Consider the following 6,922-nt stretch of genomic DNA (forward strand, 5'->3'; position numbering starts at 1 on the left):
AGATAGATAACAAAACATACCCAGAAACATGTCATGCTCCTACAGGGGCACAATACACAGTACAAAGAACCTCTTGCCTTTTGAAAGGCATGGTTCACCCATGCCATCATTTGTAGTAATTAACATTCCTTTATCTCAATATCCTCAATTAGAAATGATATTGAATAATCAAAAGAATTCAGGCTTAATAGATAGGAAATGCTTAATAAATATTAATTCTGCTATCTTCTGAGATCTTTGTTATGTATTTAGCATGCTCATTGCATAAATGCAAGCATTCAGACTTTTACATTTGAAATTGTATTTCAAGAATAGCTTCATTATGTCTCAGACACAGAGTGTGTCTTATCTCTTGAGGCTGATTGGGAGGGCCACTGTGCTTGCTCTGATAACAGAATGTCACTGCCACTGGGACAGGCAGAAGCCGTTTTTCTGAAGGCTGAGTCTAAGGTGCTGTTGGGCTTGGTTCCTGTGGGCCTGTTGTAATTAGAGCTGCTTTGCAGGATGAGCTAAATTGCTGTAAGGACGCTCTCTCTCTCTCTTACCTTTCTTTCTGGGAAGCGTTTCATCACCCTGACACTGCCTGTCTGGTGAAGAGGACTTAATTACGCTCAGGCAGCCAGACGCTTCCATCTTTTTGCTGTGGTCTTTATGCACTGAGCTGGTCCTTAGAAGGAGGAAGATAGAATAGTTAAGCTTCAGTCGTCATGGTGGAAGGTTCAGGTGCTTGCTTCTGCAGTTCCGAGTCAGGCTGCTGCTGAGGGAGGCCCTGGCAATGTCCCAACACAGTTCTGTGATTGGAACAATACAGACAGCATAAACTCAGGTAACAGAAACCCTAAATCTTTGCTTCAGTGACTTCTAAAAAATAGGAACCATCTTCCATAGCTGAGGGGCCTCTGAGAGCAGGTAAGAGACTTTCATTCATTAAGGAAGAGTCATTGGGTACATAGCTCGTTCCTATTTTCTTCCTTCTGATCAATGTAGAAAGCTCTTTTGAGTCACCAGGCAATGGCCACTGATGGAGGAAGGTCATTGGTTAATTAAATAAAGAAGCTGCTTGCCCTGATAGGTTAAAACATAGGTGGGAGGAGTAAACAGAACAGATTGCTGGGAGGAAGAGGAAGTGAGGTCAGACTCGACAGCTCTCCTCTTGGGGGCAGATGCCTCAGAGAGACACGATGCTCCACTCTTGCGGGCAGAGGCGAGAGCTCTGCTCTCTGAGGCACATGCGATGAAGCTCCGACCCAGGATGGACGTAGGCTAGAATCTTTCTGGTAAGCGCACCTTGGGGTGCTATACACAGATGATTAGAAATGGGCTAAATTAATATGTGAGAATTAGCCTAGAAGAGAATGGGCCAAGCAGTGTTTAAATGAATACAGTTTGTGTGTTGTTATTTCGGGGCATAAGCTAGCCAGGCGGCCGGGGTGCGGCCGGGGTGCTGGGGACGCAGCCCCGCCGCCGCTCATATTACTACAGGCCACCAATGCTAGCAATAGTTTTTGTGCACCAAAAAGTACAATAGGAAGTTCTCGGGGCTAGCTGTCCATGAGCTGCTACCGAACCCTGGCCATGTGGAACCATGTGCCAAAGGACAGATATAATAGAAGGGCCGTGGCTTTTTGCAATGTAGGGGCTGCTTTGAGTTAGGGAGGGAAAATTGAAAATACATTATCAGCAATTTGGAGGGCAGAGTGAACCCAGCCGAAAACACAAGGCTACCCTGGTGGCTGTGGGGATTATTTGAGGTAGGTTATCAGGGTGACTGCCATAGTCAGTGCCCTATGGCTGTGAAGAGGCATCATGACCACAGCAACTCTTATAAAGGAAGCATTTAACAGGGGCTGGCTTGCAGTTTCAGAGGTTCAGTTCTTACAATCATGTTAGGAAGCACGACAGCATGCAGGTGGACATGGTGCTGAAGAGAGAAGCTGAGAATTCTCTATCTGGGTCCACAGGCAACAGGATGAGTGAGACACTGGGCCTGACCCAGGCTTCTGAAACCTCAAAGCCCATCCCCTGTGACACAGATCTTCCAATAAGGATGTACCTCCAATGATGCCACTCCCCATGAGTCTGTGGGGGCCATCCTTATTCAAACCACCACATTCTATTCCCTGACCCTAATAGGTTTGTAGCCATATTGTAATGCAAAGATGCATTCAGTCCAGCATTAAAGTCCCCATCATCTATAACAGCCCCAAGAGTTTAAAAGTCTAAAGCTTAAAGTCCTTTCTGAGACTCATGACAAACTCTTAACTGTAATCCCCTATAAAAATCTAAAAAAAAAAGTACATACTTCCAACATTCAGTGGCACAGGATATACATTACCCTTCCAAAAGGGAGGGAATTGAGAATAGTAAGGAAATACTGCACCAAACCAAACCTAAAATCATCAGGGCAAACTCCAAACTCTGCATCTCCCTGTCCAATGTCAAAAGCTCTTCAGGTCTAACTCCTTCCAGCCTCTCCGTTGTGCTGGTCTCGTACCTATTCTGTACCCCAGCAAGCATCCCATGGCTCTGGCATCTCCAGCACACTGGGGCCTCCAACAGTTCCACACGATTACCTCTCTGAGCCTCCATGCAGGGAACCCCCTGACACATGACTGGCCTCAGCAGCTTTTCTTAGCCACAGAGGGCGAGTGATTCCACAGCCTCTTTCTTCTAATGTGAGAACCATGTGCCAAAGTTCTTCTGCTTTCTGGGGCTGAAACTTGACCTACTCATTTAAACACATTTTTCATTGGCTTTCTGGTTTTGATGGTTTCCTTCGCTGTTTAAGCTTTACTTTAAATCCAGTTCACAAGGACGAGATCTTGCCCCAAGGTCATCATTCTCTTTATTCCACTTAGCACAGGCTTTTCTCTTAATCTCTGACTCTCCTTGAACACAGAACCTAGCTCCATTGTACTTCTTGGGGGCCCCTTCAGCTCTCTTCAAAGTGTACATTTCCTGCTTTGCCTTGCTTAGCTGGCTCCTTTTCATTACGGATTTGCATAAGATTGGCCACCAGTAACCCTGCTATATGCTCAATACTAGACTGCTTTGAAATCTTCTCTGCCGACAGCATTAATCAAAACTCTTGACGTTAGCCTCAGGCAGACGTTTTGTACAAGGACAAAAAGCAGTCACATTCTTTGCTAAACTATTTCAAGAATAATCTCTGGGCCATTTACAACGCTCTTCTCCTCTGAAGCCTCTTGAGACTTGCCTTCATAATCTACAATGCTCTCAGCACCTTCTTCCCTGCTCCTATTAGGATGTCCCATTAAGCCCCACTTAAAGCATTTACCTGATTTCCTTTCAAAGTCCCAGAAATCACCAACAAGAAGCGTGGTCAGTCCAGTCTCTCTTACCGATTTCTGTTCTGTTGCTATGAAGAGACACCATGACCATGGTAGGTCTTATAAAGAAAGCATTTAACTGAGGTTGACTTACAGTCTCAGAGGGTTAGTCACTGTCATCATGGTGGGTAGGAAGCAGGGTGACTCACAGGTAGACATGGTGCTGAAGAGGCTGCTGAGAGTTCTACATCTGGATCTGCAGGCAGCAGGAAGAGCCAGGAGTCACTGTGCCTGGCTTGGGCTTCTGAAAGCCCTGAGCCCACCCCCACCTCCCCCAGTGACACATTTCCTTCGACACCTACCCCAACAAGGACACACTTCCTGCTAGTGCCATTCCCTGATGACTAAGCACGCTTACTCAAATCACCACAGTGACAGAGCCGCACCTCCTCTACTTCTTAGGCTCCTGAGTTAATAGGAAGGAGCACCGAGCTGTGCTCCATCAGCAGCAGGCACTGGTTCTCTGAGAGGATCTGAGAGGAAGAGCTCGGACACAGAGAGAGTCATAGGCCACACTGGCACGTTTCTTGTTTGAATAAGAAGCAGACATACTTCTAAAAATCAGCAAGATTCATTTTCTAGTGGATCCATGCCTGGAAAGCCAAGACAGGTTTATAGGTCATTGAACACACTGGTAAAGAAGGAAAGACTAGCCCCGGAATGCAGGAATGAAAGACAGAGTTTGGGAACACCTCAACGCCAAGGGAAACTGAGGTAATCACTCAGCCTCCTCCCACCAGAGCTCCTGGAGACAGAGAAACGTTTTCACATATGTCACCACTGGGCTCACTGTGGTGGCAGCAGATGGAACACTCCATAGGCCCCCTTTTTCTAGTCATCTTCTCTATAACCTACAAAGCAACACTAAAGTGTTCACAGTGAGAAAAAATACTGGCTCCCAGGACGGACAGTGGCTTCTCTCTGAGCATGGTTCACACAGCCTAAGGCTTGCTGCTGCAGAAACCATGAACTCTGCTAGGCCGAGTGCAGGGAGGTCCCCAGAAGGCAGGGGCAGCCTGCTCACTGACAGCAGGAGAAGGGATACGGGAGATTGTTGTCGTATTAACCCCAAGTGTCACATTCTGCCATTAGTCCTCTCCTCTTGCAGAGCCCAAATGACACCAGTGATTTGACGTCGTCGGTTAAGGGGTGAGCCTCCAGCAACAGTTCTGACAGACAATCAGGGGAAGGTAAGCACGCTTCAAGGGTGTGCGCCTGAAGGGCTGTCCACTAGAATAGATGGAAGGATGATAAATGTTTTCCCAGAAAGGGCTTTGTGCTGACTGGTGATTGGAGTGTAATGAGCTGCCCAGAAGCATGATGATTTAAAAATGAAGTTTCAAAAAGAAGCTGACACTGGGCAGACACACAGACATAATGTCTCCTCCTCTCCAGGTCTCTTCTCACTTTGAGTGGCAGCTTTTTTCCTGTACTGCATATGATCTCGCTGAACTCAGGTCCTCATTCCCTGAAACACCTTATCACACTGCAGGGAGCTCTGGAGGTGTAGGCATGGCTTCGGCTAGGGGTGGAAAAGCGTTCCTCAGCTTGTATCTCAACCATAAACTAACATCTGCTTCCAAAAGCGGGCTGGTCACGTCGAGAAACAGAAGCCCCAGAAAGAGAGACAGGGAGACTTTGAGTTCGGGGCCTCCTACAGACAGGGCTTGTCAGTATGGAGGAAGCTGCTGATTCAGGCTTAGCTTTCACAGAGCATTGCTGACTAGTTTTTATATTAAACATCATTTTTAATTTTGATGACTTTGTTACTTTATATTGAGTTTCTTTCTAGAAAGTTAGGGTGGGCGCTCATGCCACCAGACCAGCAATCTGGTAGGAATACAGGTGAGCTCAGAAATCAACAGACGGGAGACCGAAAACTGCCTCCGTGGTTGCAGCACCAGGAACAGGGGGCAGCCTCTGAATAACACAGCGTATGTTGAAGGTGAATATCCAAGCAGTGGAAGCGAGAACTGAGCAATGAGGCCAAAGCAGTAGCATCAGAATGCGGCAGTGAAGGGATCCATTGGGAACTCAGATCCATGTTTCCGAAGTCACAGGTGGAGGCTTCAGGCTTATTCATTTATTTAGGTGGACTGAGAAAGAAAATATTTCTGGTGGTCTCAAGGCACCTAAGAAAACCCCAAGCTAAATTCTCTCTCATTACTGTTTTTTATCAAATTTGTAAAGTCTTACTGCTGCTCCCGCTCAGCGTCCTGGTAGACAGATTAAATCATACTTCTTGGAGTTGGATTACAGGATAGCTGGCCCCTTTCAGGACAGTGCCAGAGAGCCAGAATGAGTATTTAAGGGCATCTAGGGTTACTGAACTGCTGCCGGTGGGGAATTCTTTATCTGCAGGAGAAAACACTACTTTAGCCTTGAGTTTCAGGTGTCCATCTTAAATTTTCAGTAGGCCTTTGAATGACAGTTCACAGAATTGTCTACACAAGAGGCCAGTGGATATAAAAGTCGTCTTCCATGGTTCCTTTGTACAATGTTAGCTTTCAATGGCTTGATTTCTCTGTTGTTTTTGAGACAGGGTCTCTCTACATAACCCTGGTTATCCTGGAACTCAATGTATAGATCAGTCTGGTCTCAAATTCATAGAAATCTACCTGCCTCTACTTCTTCCTGAGTGTTCGAACTAAAGGCATGCGCCACCACACCCAGCCAATAAAGCTTTGACAGAACAGTTCAATTACTTGTGTGAGAACAAAAACTAGTGTTTATAAAGACATGTAGTTGATTGTGACATGATCTCTGGAAAGAGATGCCCAAGGGCGTGATGCTTCCTGGAGCTGTCTCCTGAGAAGTTCAGCTGTGCCAGGATATGGGAAGGGATTGAACATTAGACCAAAGAGAAAAAAATTTTTGTCAGACTACAAACATCCCAATGGGAGACCCTGAGCTTCCCACCCCTGGGCACCATTAGATGCTAACCCTGGAAGATAGGAGGACCACTTACTGCGTTAACTTTGGAGATGCTAGCATGTGTGCCTAACAGAAGATCCCATCATCTGGGGGGATGAGTTTGCTTTACTCCTGGTTCAGGATTCCATGCTCATCTCTGAGCACAAGCATTTCTTCCCACTTTGGAATGTGTTCCCTTCTTTCTTTCCTTCATTTCTTCATCCCTCTCTCCATTCCGTTCCCTCCCACCCTCCCTCCTTCCTTTCCACCTTCCCCCCTTCTTTCCTTCCTTCCTTCCTTCCTTCCTTCCTTCCTTCCTTCCTTCCTTCCTTCCTTCCTTCCTTCCCACCCTCCCATTCCTTCCTCCCCTCCATTTCCTCCCCCATTCCCTCCTTCCTTCCCTTCCTTCTAGATCAGTATTGGAATGCTGAGAGTTGAGGAATTTATAGTTTTTACTTTTATTATCGACTTTCAATTCATTACTCTTGTTTTCATCCTGAACTAGGAGCAGGTTCTGTAGTAATAGGAGCCGTGGGCTGCTTCCCGCCACCCAGCAGCCATCACGGCTAGCTTTGCCCGAAATAATTACACAGACACTGTATTCTTTTAAACACTGCTTGGCTCTTTAGCTCTAGCCCTTTTCTCGGCTAACTCTCGCA

This window comes from Microtus ochrogaster, chromosome 1 (genome assembly GCF_000317375.1).
Source record: "Microtus ochrogaster isolate Prairie Vole_2 chromosome 1, MicOch1.0, whole genome shotgun sequence".
NCBI lineage: Eukaryota > Metazoa > Chordata > Mammalia > Rodentia > Cricetidae > Microtus > Microtus ochrogaster.